This window comes from Nicotiana tabacum, chromosome 11 (genome assembly GCF_000715075.1).
Source record: "Nicotiana tabacum cultivar K326 chromosome 11, ASM71507v2, whole genome shotgun sequence".
Lineage (NCBI taxonomy): Eukaryota > Viridiplantae > Streptophyta > Magnoliopsida > Solanales > Solanaceae > Nicotiana > Nicotiana tabacum.
The window spans coordinates 144,337,752-144,356,026 of NC_134090.1; positions in this window are offsets into that span (position 1 = coordinate 144,337,752).

Here is an 18,275-nt window from a genome sequence, read left to right on the forward strand (position 1 = left end):
TAATCAGTCGGAATAAGTTAAAATAGCAGAAATGTAGAGCTAATTAATGGGATAGGTGACACGTCTACTTGAAGTACCGTAAATAAAAATGATGAGCAAAGGGGTAAATTGGTCAAAGAAACCAAATTATTTTGCCAATCAAATTGCTCCATTTGAACACATTTACGGATGCACCCTTCGGGCCCACATTGCAATAGGCTGCGGATTTGTGAACTGAATATTTCTGGGTTTTTCGTCATTTGTAATCTGCAAAAAAACATTAAAGACTAGAGAATAGCCAAGTAATGCACATTTGTAATAAAAAATAACCAACATGCCCTCAGAATATAAGCAGGCATGTTGACGGAGACCTGCTTAACTCTCTCTTATAGAATAAGAGAATACGTAATTTTTCTTGGTGAACTATATATTTTAATCGTGTCAAAACACTATTGTTATTTTGAGTGATTTGTCGTTAAAACAAAATGCTTATATAAGGTAAGTGATCCTTTATGAAATATATATTGCTCTTTGCTTTCAAAATAATTATACAATTTGAAGTAAGAAAGTCAGATGGTCTACCCAACGTGTTGCTTATTTTACAGAAATATTTGCCTAAATGGTGAAAAAAGTGTCGTCAAGATGAAGATGTTTGGTATGAAGAAAAAAAAAGAAGAAAATATTTGGTATGAGAAAAAAAATGATATATGAAGATGTTTGACATGGAAAAGTAATAAAGCTACAAGATTATAGCACGAGAGAAATGTTGGGTATATAGGGAGACAAGTCTTAAATCTTAGTAACGTGTTATAAAAGTTGAGATGGCCTAGACTCAAAACAAAGAATATCACTAGTGGGTTGGGTAGTTATAGATATCATCAAAGCCACTTCATGAGTAACTTATTGTCAAGATCCGGAATTTCCACCCTCGGAACCGTGATGACGTCTAATATTTTACTTGTCAGGCAAACCAACATTAGATATAGTTATTAGCCATCTTTAACAATTCCAATTAAATGTGAACCAATAAGCTGAAATAAACTAAAATAGAGTGCATAAACTAAAATAATGGCGATATCAAATCCAGAACTGGTGTCACAAGTTCACGAGTGACTAGAGTACTATAATTAATAGTCTGAAGAAAACATAACTGTTTGAAATAAAATGAAATAAACAGCTAGATTAACGTTGTTACGACCCCGAATTTTCACCGTCGGGTCCGTGATGACACCTAACATTTCACTTGCTAGGCAAGCCAACATTAGAATAATTTATCCATTTTCAACAGTTCAAATTAAATGATAAGAAAGAACCGAAATAACTGTAATAATCTAAAATAAAGTGCGGAAGCCATAAAAACTAAAATATCTATAACCCTGGACCCGGTTTCACAAGTGCATGAGCTGCTAGAATAGTACAAATAAGAGTTTGAATAAAACATAAAGTTGTTTGAGAGAAAATACATAAAAAATAAAAAAAAGGACTCTCAGAGCTATGGAGGCTGAGTAGTTGTACCTCAAGTCTCTACAAAGCTAGCCAACCCGAGCACGCTAATGACTGCGGTTGGGATAGACTTCAAAATCTGCATAAGAAGTGCAGAGTGTAGTATGAGTACAATCAACCCCATGTACTTTGTAAGTGCTTAGCCTAACCTTGACGAAGTAGTGACGAGGCTAAGGCGGGTCACTTACACTATAACCTGTATACAATATAAAATAAAAACAGGAAAGAAAAATATAGAACGAAATCAACCAGTTAACTGAAAATAATAGCTAAATCCTCGAAGAGAAACTAGTGATGATCAGAATTACCAATTCTTAGAGTTTCGTATGGAAAATACCGAAGAACCAATACAGCTCAAGGAATTAGAAACACATAGATTGTTGCAACACGCAATCCAATCCCACCGTACAAAAAAATCCTTCCTTATTACACCATAACAATATCAACAATCATAAATAAATATATATATATATATTGTGACGCGCAACCCGATCCCGCCATATAACAAAGTCAGTATCACAATTCACCCTTATTTCACCGTATCAATCCACTCTTATACTACCTGTTGCGGCGTGCAATCCGATCCCACCATATCGGTATAAATTCTCCATTATTCTACCGTATCAATCCACACTTATTTCACCTATTGTGGCATGCAACCCTATGCCACAATATCAGTACCAAATATTGAGCACAAACAAATCAACAACTCAAATCACAAGAACCTCTATGATTGATGAATATGAAGTCGAATCAGAAAAAGAACATTGTATTAACTTGGAAATTCACATATGTAATATTACACGGAAAGGCAAGTCTAGTACATAACAATTAAAAGGTGCAGGTAAGTCAATTAAGGCAAATAATAGCGAATTATGAATGTATGGAAAGGTCTAACATTTTTAACACGAGGAACAATGATTAACAAGTAGCAAATAAATCATGGAAGGCATGTAAAGCACACGACAATTAAGTGATGGAAGGAAATAATTAAGGAAAAGCAAAAATCAGGGAAACAAGTAATTTGGCAGTGTGTAATTACTCGCCACCTCGCATATACGCCATAACACAAGAAATTCACATATACATAGTCCGAGGGTTCCTAGTTCCCTCAAATCAAGGTTAAACTCAACTCTTACTTTGCTCCAAAAATCAACTCAAAGCTCAACCATGGCATTGCCTTTCGAACAAGCCTCCGAGCAAACCAAATCTAGCAAATTATCAACCAAACCATTTAAAATAACATTTAGGAACTACCCGCGAACGAAAAAGGTTCAATTTAGATCATTATTGAAAAAGTCAACTTTCGGGACCGCTAGGACCAAACTCGAAATTCGAACCAAAACCCAATTTCTCATTCACCCCCGAGCCCGAATAATGTTATTTGTTTCGAAATCCGACCCCAATTTGAGGTCTAAATTTCAATTTTACAAAATTCGTAATTCTTCCCAAGTCCCCAATTTCTACTATGAAAATCCAAAATTTTAGGTGAAAATCTTATGAAATATAATGGGTAATTGAAAGAAAGTAGGTTACAATTACTTACCAACGAATTAGGGAAGAAGAGCTCTTGAAACAATCGCTTCTATGGTTTTGTAGGATTGAAAATTTGAAAGAATGAACAAAATCCCATTTTTTGGGACTATTTTAATCACTGGCGTCAGGTGTTCATCACGTTCGCGTGAAACCTGACGCGTTCGCGAAGAGCATAGCCTAATTGGCCTACACGATCGCGAATAACTCCACGCATTCGCCAAGGTATAGCCCGCCTCACCTCCGCGTTCGCAAGACTGGTCTCGCGTTCACATAGAGTCAACCTCATTTCCCAGCCCAGCCCATCCAATACTACGTTTTCGCATTAGTTTGGACGCATTCGCGATGGGCAGTCCCCCCACTGCTCCGCGTTCGCGTCTTATTCCTTGTGTTCGCATAGGCTTGTTCCTCTCCCCAGCCCAGATCACTCTTTACGATCACGTGAGTTCCTTCGCAATCGCGAATAAGGAAACACCAAGTGATAGTTGAAGCTAAGAAAACCAGATTTTCTAAGTACAAACTACTCGTAGCCTATCCGAAACTCTCTCGAGCCCTCGGGGCTCCAAACCAACTATGCACACAAGTCCAACAAACCTCATACGAACTCCCTCGCGCGATAAGAACCCCAAAATAACACCTATAAACTATGAATCGGACACCAAATCAAATGAAACTCTCAATGAAACTTTAGAACTTCTATTTTAACAACCGGATGTCCAAATCACGTCAAACCAACTTCGTTTCTTACCAAATTTGGCAAACAAGTCATAAATATAGTAATGGACCTATACCGAATTCCGGAACCAAGATACGGGCTTGGTATCAATAAAGTCAAATATTAGTCAAATCTTTAAATTTATTAAACCTTTAAACTTTAAATTTTCGACAAAAAGCGATAACTCGAGTTAGGGACCTCCAAATTCGACTCCGAGCATACTTCTAGGTCCCAAATAACTATATGGATTCACCGGGACCGTCAAAATATGGATCCGAATCCATTTTCTCAAAACATTGACCGAAGTCAACTCAAATAGATTTTTAAGGCATAATTTCATATTTTATCAATTTTTAACATAAAAGCCTTTCGGAAAAAGACACGGACTACACACACAAATCTAGAAAGACTTAAAGAATCTATTGTAGGCTTCGAAACACAGAATTAAGGTTTAAAACTCTAGATGACCCATCACAAAAGTAGAAGGGGACTCCAGGGCTGCAAACGTCGTACAGGTGTACCTCAAGTCTCCGTCCAACACCGGACCCAAGTAATCTACTGAGCACCGCTAGGACCGACTCCAAAATCTGCACAAGAAGTAAAAAGTATAGTATGAGTACAACTGATCACATGTACTGTGTAAATACCGAGCCTAACCTCGACGAAGTAGTGACGAGGCTAAGGCGGGCAACTTACAATAACATGTACGCAATAATAATAATAATAATAATAATAATAATAATAATAATAATAATAGGAAGGGAAAACAGGAAAGGTAAAGTAGTCAACTTATGAAAAAGAACTCAATGTTTGTAATTAGAGAACCCGGAATAACTAATCTCACAATTTCATGTAACAACACTAGAAACCAACACAATAACAACAATGAATACAGAAAACACAATCCGTTGTGGCGCATAACCCGATCCCACTGTACAACACACAATCTTCCATTATTTCACCATATCAGTATCAAAAATCACATATAAAATCCATTGGGACGCACAACCCGATCCCACCATATCAGTATCAAATCCTCCTTTATTCCACCATATCACAACCGTTGCAGCATGCAACATGATCTATAAATAAATTCAAAAAATGTAATCAATCCAACAACTCATTTCACAAGAATCTCTATGATTAAAGAATATGAAAGCAAAGCAATAAAGGAACCACGTACCAAATTGAGGAATACTACAATTAATATAAAAGCAACAAGACAAGCCAAGTATATGACAGTTAAAGTGTACAAGTAAGACAATTAAGGCAAGTAGCAATTAATCATAGAGTCATGGAATGAACGAACATTTCATTACAAGAACAATTAATGACAAGCAACAAGTTACGACATGGAAACAATTATTTTGACGGTGTATATACACTCGTCACCTAGGATATACGTTGTTACACACATAATTCACATAACATATAGTTCAAGGGTTCCTAATTCCTTCAAATCAAGGCTAGACCCAACACTTACTCGCTCCACAACTCAAGCGATCACTCAACCACGGTTTTGCCTTTCGAACAAGCCTTCAAACCAACCAAATCTAGCAAATTATTGACAAAATAATTCAAAATAAGCTTTAGAAACTATCCACGAATGAAAGAGGTTCATTTAGATCATTTTTGAAAAAACCAACAAAAGTCAACCCCGAGCTTTCTTTGTCAAAATCGGAATTCGGACCAAAACCCGATTATACATTCACCCCGAGTCTGGTTATTTAATTTGTTTTAAATCTGACCTCAGTTCGAGGTCTAAATCTCAATTTTACAAAAATCCCTATTTCTACCCAAATCCCTAATTTTTACCATGAAAATCCTAAATTTGATGTTGAAATCTTATGAAATGCAATAGATAATTGAAAAGAAATAGATTAAAGTCACTTACCAATGAATTTAACAAGAAAATCTCTTGGGAAAATTGCATCTAGTGTATTTAGGGTTAAGAAAATGTGAGAAATGAGCTAAGTCCCCTTTTCCCCTCTTTTACCCAGCTATGAACATCGCAAATGCGAACTATGCCTCAGAAGCCAGAAGTCGTAATTGCGAGAAATTGATCGCAAATGTGAACTGCCCTCCTTCGCAAAAGTGACCAAATTTTTCGCAAATGCGAAGAATGCCCAACTCTACATAGCATCGAAATTGCGATGACAGATTCGCAAATGCAGACACAGGACACATCACAAATGTGACTCTTTCCTCGCAAATGCGAGAACCCAGTCTCCAGCGCATGCTCGCAAATGCGATGAGATGATCGCAAAATTCGAGACTTGCATTTGCGAGAAAGACCTTGCAAATGTGAGATTTGCAGTCCGGCACCAGCAATAGCAGTGCACAAGCTTGTCCAACCTTAACCAAATTGTACATAGCATCAGAATTGCGATGACCGAGTCGCAAATGCAGACACAGGACACATCGCAAATGCGACTCTTTCCTCGCAAATTCAAGAACCCCAGTCTCCAGCGCATGCTCGCAAATGCGATGAGATGATCGCAAAATTCGAGACTTGAATTTGCGAGACAGACCTTGCAAATGCGAGATCTGCAATCCGGCATAAGCAATAGCAGTGCACAAGCTTGTCCAACCTTAACCAAGCTCATCTGATACACGTCCGAAACTCACCCGAGCCACTTGGGATCCAACCCAAACATGCACATACTTTATGCATGAAACCCGGAGCAATAACCTCTCTCCGACTATGCATGCAACATCACAAACTCTACGGTCGACATAACTCTTCTGCCTATACTGAGTTGTGCGAAGTCGATCCTAAATCACCTTGACCTTTTCCATGGCATCTTGAACCAAAACGGCACCCAACAACTGAACCTCCCTTGGCTGAAACCAACCAACTAGCGAACAACACCTCCTCCCGTATAATACATCATAAGGACGCATCTAAATACTCGACTAGTAGCTGTTGTTGGAAAACTTCACAGGCGGAAAGAAATGATCCCAAGAATCCCTAAAATCTTTAATTCAAGCGAGGCACATATCCTCCAATATCTGATTGGTGCGCTCAGACTGCCCGTCCTTCTAAGGGTAAAATTTTGTACTCAACTCAACTCGTGTGCTTAACTCCCACTATACAGCCCTCCAGAAGCATGAGGTGAACTGCGTACCTCGATCATAAATTATGGACATAAGCACACTGTAATGACATACGATCTCACATATATAATTCTCTGCTAACTGCTCCGAAGAATAGGTAACTGCCACTGGAATGAAATGTGCCAACTTGGTCAACCTATCCACAATGACCCATACTGCGTTGAACTTCTTCTAAGCCTATGGAAGCCCAACAATGAAATCCATGGTAATACGCTCCCACTTCTACTCAGTAATCTCAAACCTGTGAAGCAAACCACCAGGCCTCTAATGCTCGTACTTTACTTGTTGATAATCTAGACACCGAGCTACATATGCAATTATATCCTTCTTCATTCTCTTCCACCAATAATTCTTCCGCAAGTCCTGATACATCTTTGCGACACCCGAATAAATGAAAAATCGGGAACTATGGGCCTCCTCAAGAATCAACTCACGAAGCCCATCCACATTGGGCACACAAATCAGGCTCTATATCCGCAAGACCCCATCATCTCCAATAGTAACCTTCTTGGCACCACTATGCCGCACTGTGTCCTTAAGGACAAGCAAATGGCGGTCATTATAATGACGCTCTCTGATGCGCTCATACAAGGAAGACTGAGAGACCCTGCAAGCTAGAACATGATTGGGCTCAGAAACATCTAACCTCACGAACTGATTGGCCAAAGCGTGAACATCTGATGCTAGCGGCCTCTCCCCAACTAGAATATGTGCAAGGATAACTATATTCACAACCTTTCTACTCAAGGCATCGGCCACCACATTGGCCTTCCTGGGATGATACAAAATGGTGATATCATAGTCTTTCAACAACTCCAAATACCTCATATGCCTCAAGTTGAGATCCTTTTGTCTGAATAAATACTGTAGACTCTGATGATCTGTGAATACCTCACACGACATGTAGTAAAGATAGTGCCTCCAAATCTTCAACATATGAACAATGGCTGCCAACTCTAAGTCATGAACAAGGTACTTCTTCTCATGAACCTTTAATGTCCGTGATGCGTATGCAATCACCCTGCCATCCTGTATCAATATTGCACTGATCCCAATAAGAGATGCATCACAATACACCGTGTATGATCCTAAACCTATGGGCAACACCAACATTGGCGCCGTAGTCAAATCAATCTTGAGCTTCTGAAAGCTCAACTCACACTCATTTGACCCCCTAAACGGAGCACTCTTCTGGGTCAATCTAGTCAATGGGTTGCTATGAATGAAAACCCCTCCATGAACTAGCGATAACAACCCGCCAAACCCAAAAAACTCTGAATCTTTGTAGCTAAAGTAGCTCTAGGCCAGTTCTGAACTGCCTTAATCTTCTTAGGTTCCACATTTATGCCTTCTGTTGATACAACGTGCCCTACAAAAGCGACTAAGTCTAACCAAAACTCACACTTTGAAAATTTGGGATATAATTGACTATCTCTCAGAGTCTGAAGTACAATCCGAAGATGCTGCTCATGCTACTCTCGACACTGAGAGTAGATAAAGATATCATCAATAAATACCATCACAAAATAGGGCTTGATTATCCGGTTCATCAAATCCATAAATGTTGTTGGGCATTTGTCAACCCAAATGACATTAATAGGAACTTATAAGGCCCATATAGAGTCCAAAACGTCGTATTAGTATATTCAATGCCATAATCTTCAACTGATGGTAGCCAGACCTCAAATCAATCTTCAAAAACACCTTGGCACCCTGAAGCTGATCAAATAAGTCATCAATCCTCAGCAACAAATACTTGTTCTTGATAGTAACCTTGTTCAACTGCTGATAATCTATACACATCCTCATCAAACCATCTTTCTTATTTACAAGGGCACCCAAGGGCGAGACACTGGGTCTAATGAATCCCATATCAACCAAATCTTGCAACTGCTCCTTTAGTTCAGTATGGTGGAATAGAAATGGGTTGAGTGCTCGGAGCTAAATCGATACAGAAGTCAATATCTATATCGGGTGAAATCCCTGACAGATCTGCAGGAAATACCTCTGGAAACTCATGCACAACTAGTATTGAATCCATGGAGGGAACCTCCGCACTAGAATTGCAAATATAGGCCAAATACACTAGACATCCCTTCTTGACCATAGGTCGAGCCTTGACATAAAAAATAACCCTGCTGGTAAAATAGCCAGGAGTCCCTCACCACTCTAACAGAGGCAACCCCAGCATGGATAAGGTCACCGTCTTGGCGTGATAGTCAAACATAGTATGATAAGGTGGCAGCTAATCCATACCCAAGATAACATTAAAGTCTACCATATTAAGTAGTAAGAGATCTACACAAGTCTCAAGACTCCCAATAGTAATGACACATGAGCGATAGACATGATCTATAACAATAGAATCTCATATAGGCGTGGACACATACACATGAGCACTCAAAGAATCACGAGGCACAACCATATATGAAGCAAAATAGGATGACACACAGGAATAAGTAGGGTCCAGATCAAATAGAACTGAAGCGTGTCTATGACAAACTGGAAAAATACCTATGATAACGGTGTTAGATGACTCGGCCTCAAGTCTAGCTGGGGAAGCATAGAATCATGGCTGGGCACCACCACTTTGACCTACATCTCTGGGACGGCCTCTAGCTAGCTGGCCTCTACCTTTAACAACCTGATCTCCACCTCTAATGACTTGACCTCCACCTCTAGCTGCCTAAACCCTGCCCCTAGCTGGCTAAATAGGCGCGGAGCAACCGATACTGGGACCATGGAACGAGAATTTTGCTGTGGCATGCCGCTTAACAATCTCGGATAGAACCTCCTAATGTAACCAATACCTCCACACTCGAAACACCCATCCTACTGTTTTGGCTGCTGAAGCTGAAGCTGACCCGAACAGGCCAGATAACCACGGTGATAACTCTAGATTGGTAGCACACTGATAGGAGTTGGTGGAGCACTGCAGGCTGGCTGCAAAGGATGAGATACGTAAAGACCGCGACTTCCCGAAGCATTGTAAGATGCCTGAAGCGCTGACTAAAATGGCTTGGGAGGATGGCCTCTACCAAACATATCCTTTTTCTCTAGATGAGGCACCATTGAAACTACTGGAATAACGAGGCCCCTTTTTAGACACCAGCCCCCTCTTCTAACCACGAACCATCCTGATCCTTCTAGCAATATCTACGTCCCTCTAGAATGTAATATCATCTCTAGTCTCATTGGCCATCTGTAGCCTGATAGTCAAAGTGAGCCCACCAATGAATCTCCTCACTTTCTCCCTCTCAGTAGGGAGCAAGATAATGGCATGGCGAGCTAGGTCCACAAATCGAGTCTCATACTAGGTTACAGTCATACTATCCTACTGAAGACACTCAAACTGCCTGTGGTAATCTCTCTTAGAGTGACAGGAATGAACTTCTCTAGAAATAACTGTGAGAATTGATCCCAGGTAAGTGCAAGTGAACCAACTGGACTATTTAACATATAATCCCTCCACCATCTCTTTGCAGAACCAGTCATCTGAACACTACAAAATCGACCCCATTGGTCTCAACTATACCCATGTTGTGCAACACCTCATGGCAACGGTCTAGATAATCCTATGGGTCCTTAGAAGGTGCACCACTGAAATGAATAGTGAAGAGCTTGCTAAACTTATCAAACCTCAACAAGGCCTCGGAAGACATAGTGGGACTATCATCGTCCTATGCTGCAACAACCGGCTGAACCATTCCAACTAGCTGGGCTATTGGAGTCTGATATAAGGGAGCTAGCTGCCTGCTCCAGGGTGTGAGTAGCAGGAGTCTGTGCTCCTCCCCCAGATCGAAAGATGGTTGGTGCCACGGGAAATGCATCGTTTTGGGCCACACTCTCTATAAGGACCACCAAGCGGACTAGAGCGTCCTGAAGCACTAGAGTGGCTATGAACCACTCCGGGACCTGAGCAGGTCCGACGGGTATAGTCTGAGCTAGGACCTCCTCCTTATGATCCACTTGAGGCTCCACTGCAGGTGCTACTTCCCGAGCTCTAGACTGAGCTCAGGCTCGACCTCGGCCTCTGCCCTAGTGGTAGCTGCCACAGGGGGCTCCGGTTCCTGTCCTACTATAGATGATGTGCGTGTTCTCACCATCTGTGAGATAATAAGAGTATAATGGTTCAATTATCAATGATAGGATAAAATTGCACGATATAGAAGGAAAGAAGGGAAATTGTTCTTAAACTCCATAGCCTCTAGAAGATAGATACATACGTCTTCGTACCGATCCTCCAGACTCTACTAAGCTCGTAACTCGTGAGACCTAGGCAACCTAATGCTCTGATACAAACTTGTCACAATCTGGAATTCTCACCCTCAGAACTGTGATGACACCTAACATTTTACTTGCTCGGCAAGCTAACTTTAGCTATAATTATTAGCCATTTTTAACAATTCCAATTTAGTGAGAACCAATAAGTTGAAATAAAGAAAAAATATAGTGCATAAACTAAAATAACGGTGATATCCAGATACAATTCCAGAACTAGTATGACAAGTTAACGAGCGACTAGAGTACTACAATTAATAGTCTAAATGAAAGCATAATTGTCTGAAATGAAATAAACAACTAGAGTAAAGTAGAAGGGGACTCCAGGGCTGCAAACGCCATGTAGTTGTACCTCAAGTCTCTGTCCAACACCGGATTCAAGCAATCTACTGATCGTAACTAGGACCGATTCCAAAATCTTTACAAGAAGTGCAGAGTATAGTATGAGTACAACCGACCACATGTACTCTGTAAGTGTCTAGCCTAACCTCGACAAAGTAGTGACGAGGATAAGGCGGGTCACTTACAATAACCTGTGCGCAATATTACAATAAGGCGGGTCACTTATAATAACATGTACGCAGTATAATAATAACAATAGGAAAGTAAAACAGGAAAGGTAAAGCAGTTAACTTATGAAAAAGAACTCAATTCTTGTAATCAGAGAACCCGGGATAATTGATATCATAATTTCATGTAACAACATTGGAAATCAACACAATAACAACAATGAATACAACACACACAATCCGTTGCGGCGCGCAACCCGATCCCACCGTACACATACAATCCTCCCTTATTTCACCATATCAATATCAAAATAGAAAATTCGTTGTGGTGTGCAATCCGATCCCACCATATCATCATAATAAATATCATAAACATCCCTTTTTTCACCATATCAAATAACATATAAAATTTGTTGCGGCACGCAACCCAATCCACCATATCAGTATTAAATCCTCCCTTATTCCACCATATTACAAATGTTGCGACGTGCAACCCGATCCATAAACAAATTCAACAAATGTAATCAATCCAAAATCTCAATTCACAAGAATCTCTATAATTAAAGAATATGAAAGCAAAGCAATAAAGGAATGTCACGACCTAAATCCTAACAGGTCGTGATTGCACCTGCCGATAGTACTAAGCAAGCGGACCTTTCCAAAATACTTCAATTATTTGACTGAAATGACTCAAAAGATTTAAAAATAGCAATGTTTCATTAGAGAGGGGGAAAATCCCAAAACACGCGTGCAGAAAATAACTCCCTATATCGGACTGTCACAGAGCCCATGAGCATCTATACATAACCAGTCTATATATAAAGTGACTATCCAAGTGTGAATCTAAACACAACAGAAGAAAAAGATAAGGAATGAGAAACAAGGACTGTGAACGCTAGGCAACTACCTCGGTATCTCCAATGGTCAGCTACATGATATATCAACAACCTCCGCGTCCAAAAACTCCTGGATCTGCACACGAAGTGCAGGGTGTAGCGTGAGTACAACCAACTTAGTAAGTGATCACTGCCAACTCGATGCTACACTAAGGTAGGAAGAGAGGGTCGCAATAGCTTTTACCTGATATGAGGGTCCGGATCGATTTTCTCAGGGAGCTAGTAGTGGAGTTGGATTGTCTGTCTACCCTAGAGATGTGTTTGTACTCCTAATATTACTTCAAACATTTTTGGGTTTTCGAACTATAACTATTTTTATAAAACTATTGATTAACACTAAATTATGCTACACGAATATTGCTAAGTTGTATCTAACGGGAAGAAGGGCACTAGGATTGTAACACTACCTAGGTGACTAATTGACGGGTAGATATTACTAAGGTTCGATTGACATAACTGGGGCTTATGCTATAACCGTTGCACAATTTTACCCACTCTCACACCTCTCGGTAGAGAGAGTGATTTTGCCCAATTGACTCTCTCGAGACCAAATGGGTAGGCAAATTAGACCAAGCAACTAGGGTTCAAGTAGGGTAATTACTCTCTCGAGGTTTAACCCGTTAATTGGGACTATCATTTCTCATGAGTCCATCCCAATTCCTTGTTGGGTCAATTTTGGGGTCATAGACTCTCTTTCTCAAGAAGAGTTAAACCCACAAAGCTTGAATCAGTGTTTGCAACCACCAATTCTAGATTAAAACATAAAATCAACCCAAATAGCAAACACCCATAATCAATCTAACACTAGATGGCAACACCCATCAATTACCCACACTAGGGTTGAGCCACAACCCTAGCTAATGAGTTTAGCTACTCATGCTAGATAAAGAAATTGAAGGAATAGATGAAGAACTAAACATATAATTAATTGATAAAATTAAACTACAAGAATCTATCATAAATGTAAAGCAAAAGTGCCAAAAATGGCTACAAATATCGTTCTCAGGAGCGTCGCTCATGTCTGAATACAAAAGATGACCAAAAAATGGTAAAATGTTCTATTTATACTAGGCTGGAAAAACTGGACAAAAATACCCATGCGGGGTCAATGCGGGCCGCACAAAATGGACCGTGGCCGCACTGAGCTCTTTGACTTTGACTTTTGCTTCTCTGAACATGGACTCCGCGGACCGCGTAGAATGAACCGCGGCCGCAGAGGGAGCTGGCATGGTCCGTGCAATCACGACCGCGGAACGCATGGCATTGGCTTTGCAAACTTTCATCTCTCTAAAATTCATGACCGCGGACCGCGAGATGTATAGCGCGGCCGCGTTGCCTCTAGCCTGGTTTACCAACTCTCTGAACCACCTAGTGCAGTCGCATTCAACTTTGCGCGGTCCACACTAGGCCTTCTTTCCTTAGATTTCTTGGTCTTTGATACTTGAGCAGGTTTCACTCCTTTTTGAGTCGATCTTTGACATTTCGTCACTTTGTCGATGAAACCTGCAATCAAGCACAACTTGTGAGCCTTTTAGGACTATTTTGTAACAATATATGATCAAAGCATAGGCAAGTAGGAGCATAAAACATGTTAAAATCCTAACTTATCAACTCCCCCAAACTTAAACCTTTGCTTGTCCTCAAGCAAACAAAATAAGACCCACCCCTTAAAGGAAAATCCAAGTAATTCCAGCTGTCCTAATGTAACCTCAACATGCATCAATTGGACTAACAAATGCCATTAATATGAATGGATCATTAACAAAATTTAAACTTTGAAAAACTATGGATCAAGTGTGACACAAGAGAATCAAGAATTGACTCATTACATAAAAGAACTCTCTCAATTACTTTGGTCGCTGTGGAACCCAAACTCACACATCCTCAACTCTCCCTAAGCAAATCTCGCCTTTTAGAGTATAAGCACACAAACCAAGGTTAATGGGAATTCACTCATCTCTCTGAAGGAAAGGTCACAAGTCCGGCTCTAAGTACCATATGTTTGACCCTCATGTAAGTATCCACTAATGCGAGCGTCATCCAATTCAAGATCATATAGGGCTTTTGTGGAGTCAATGTGAAAGCTTTTTGTTCAGGGTAGGAAAAGTTATTGGTGTATATGGGTTCCATCTTCCCTTAAGCACTTCTTTTGATTCATTTTGGCACAATTCTCTTTCACTCTTTGAGTATTTCACTTCTTTTCAAGGGGTTAGAGAGACACATTGTCACTTTTTCTTATGCAATTCAAAGCATTTCTTCTTTTTCTACTTTTTCCACACATTTTCACTTTTGTTTTTCTTGAATCCCGTTTTATTCTTTGCACATTGGGCTTTCTTTTTGTCTTTTTCTTTTCTTTCTTTTTCATCGCCTTCCTTTCCTTTTGCTTTTGTACCTTTTACCACTTTGTTTCCTTTCTTGTCTCCCCCCCCCAAAGTTAAACTTTTGCCATTACTCAAGGGACGATTTGGGTGCCAAGAGAGGGTATAATTTAGAACATGTATAGGCTTGTAGTATTGGTTCTTGAAAGAAAAAGGTTTAAGGCTCAAAACGGTTAGCTAGGGATTATATCCTTGGTAGGATATGGAATTGTTCGACTATTATTTGGATCAAGGAGAGCCTATAATCACTTCAAAGTCGAATTTCACTCAAAATTTTGCCTCAACAAACATTCAGGGCAAGTTCTTGACCATTGGCTCGGGACTTAGACTCATAATTCGATTTCTCACCACACACACTCAAGGATTGATAAATACATAGAGTCGGGGGCCCACAACAACCTTAGACACGATTGAGCACACAATAGTCCCGAAAGACCACATGATGTTTGTTTGGTCAAAATAATAGTCTCAAGGTTACTATTTTCACCATCCTAAACACAACCACTTGTCTTTGATCATGGGATCAAAGGTAAATGTGTTAGGCCCAAGTGAAGGTTTGCTTGAGGTACCCTTAACTTAGTGACCAAGTGAAGCTTTGTTTTTGGCGCTTTCAATAAGCCCTTGGTTTTCTTAAGAGCCACCCGGTTCGCACAATACTCTACCCTTGGAAAGAACCGTGGCATTAAGAAAACCAAGGGCTTATTGAAAGCACCAAAAACAAAATGGAAAGAACCGTGGCATTAAGAAAACCAAGGGCTTATTGAAAGCGCCAAAAACAAAACAAAAAGGCTGTGAGCCTATCTACTAAGCTAAAAATGAAATATTTGTACAAAAATAGAAAATAGAATGAATATTTACAATAGGGGATTAGAATATACAAAGGGGGATGAATATATACAAAAATGTAACTTTATATACAGACCAAAGAGAAGATAAAAAGTACGATAAAAGTAACTAAATATAAAGTTATATACAGACCAAATAGAAAATCAACAGAAACATAAACTAAGTCAATTAATATATACAATCATCCGGATAAAAAGTAGGGCGCACCCCACAAATAAAAGTTGGCATTGTCCCCAATGCCAACTAATCAAATAAGCATCAAAAATCAAGATGAAAGGATATAGGAGCTCCCTAAGCCTTGTCTGTATGCATGGGAACATGAGTGGTCCCCGGGTCCTCTGTATATACGGGAACCTCAGATTGGTTCCCGGTCTCCTGCTGCTCAGCTGCTGGGACTGGGGCCTGGACCTGTACGGGCTGAATTTCTAGAGCAACTTGTGGCTGACTGGAGGAGACCTCCTGTGGGTCTGCCAACCGGATGACCGCCTCGTCTGCACTAGGGAGCTTCCTCTTCTTCCTAGGAAGCCTCTGAGTTGCTCCTACTGTGGCTCTGCTACTGGTGCTACTGCTGGGGCTGTATCCCTGAATAATAAGTTAAGAGGCATCTGGTCTGCCATCAGCTTGTCCACATCTAATCTCAGCTCTTTCACCGACTCCTTGGAAGCCCTTGTCTTTCTCATCTTCTTGTGCTCCCGGGCAAGCTCCTTCAAAGCCTTGCCATGTGAATCCACTACCTTAGCCAAGGCACCCTTAGTACTGATGATCTTTTTCTGGTTCTCCAAGATCTTCTTCAATGTATCCTCAATGGCCTATGGAATATGTACTGGCTGCGGTGCCGACTGAGCCTCAATGGTAGAAGTCAAGATGGACAACTTGGATGACGCAGCTGACATCCAGTTGTTCAAGCTATGAAGTGCCTGGCTCAGCTGACATCTAGTTGTTCAAGTTATGAAGTGCCTAGCTTAGCTAGTGGGCAGTGATAGGATGGGCCCAGGAAGATGGAATCCCTGGGCTAACTGAAGTAGAGTGACCAGCAGTAGTGGAAGGTTCGGGAGGCATGTCAGAGACTGTGGAAGCAGGCTCAGTGGAGGGCTCTACCGCAACCGGCTCTTCAGACTGGCCGATTGGAGCAGAAGCAGGTGGCTTGTAATTTTTGTCCTTGGGGTTGTCTGACCCCTTCAGACTATACCATAAAAATAGAGCCACAGGTTTGACTTTGATGTCAAAAGGTCTCTTCTCCACCTACAGGTCCCTGAAATGCATACTGAGGGTGCTGGGTAAAGGGTAGTTCTGGTCATACTCAACCCCCACTACAAAAATGACACGGGATATCATATTGCCCACGTTGATAGGGTATCCCGCCATAATAGATGCAATAAGAATAGCCGGGGCAAGCGGAATAGTCTGATCATAGGTAGTGGGATCGAGCCGACTGCACACAAAAGTCAACCATCCCCTAGCCTCAAAGTTAAAAGTCCTCCGAAGTATTTTGACCCCTGCTTGCAACCACTCTGGAACCGTACCCGAGACTGCTAGGTATGAAACTAACCACGGATGACCCTCCTCGCCCATTGCCAACTTTTCATTGTAAAGGGACTCATCTTTTTCGTTGAACCCTAGGTATTCATTTAGTGCCTTCCCGGTAAGTACCACATTTTTGTTTCGCACTTTGGTCACTTTAGTGCCCTTCAAGATGTGGGCCATATTACTATAAAATTCCTTGACCATGTGCTCATTCGCCTTCACACAATTATCTTTGAAGTGCTCCCAACCCATTAGAGCTTGAAACTGTCTATGTACATTGGGGTGTAGGGGTAGAAGGTCTCTGTTAATGAAGCTCCTCTCAAGAATCAACTTTCGTGTCGGCCACCATTCCCTAAACTTGTGGAATGCCACCTGGCTGACAAATCTATCTTCCCAAACAGCAGGATTTCTAGTCCGGTCAACACCCCCAACTTGAGGCACACCACCCCCAGGTAACTCCCCATCTCCCTCATCACCTCTAGCACCCTCTCCAGATTTGACGTTGTGGGAGAATTAGAGTATTCATCCCCACTACCTGCCGCTAAGCCCTCAAACGACCCAGAAGAAATGTTGATTGAAGCTCGAGCATCGGGGGAAGAGGGAAGAGTGTCTCTATGTATGGCGTTTTCCGGATACGGGATGTATAGTGGGACTGAATCTAAAGATATCTCCCGGGAGGGCACGTACTCATTCCCCGAGTTGTCAATGGCTCTGTCAGCCGCTTTGATTGCTTTCCTCATGTTCTTTATGTTTTTTCTGGCCTGGGGAGTGAGTTTTACCATCCTTTGCTTCCCTCCCCGGGAGGAATCACCTCAGCCGGGTTGTTTCGAGCCTTTGCCTCTTTGTTTGACCATTGTCTGCAAGCAAAAACATCTAGCTTTGTTAGTATCAACACATACAGTGAAACAAGTGTTGAAATTGAATTGCAGACAACAGATTAAATGTTGCAGAAACAGTTGCAGAACAGAGCACCACGACTCGCACAAATAGGAGC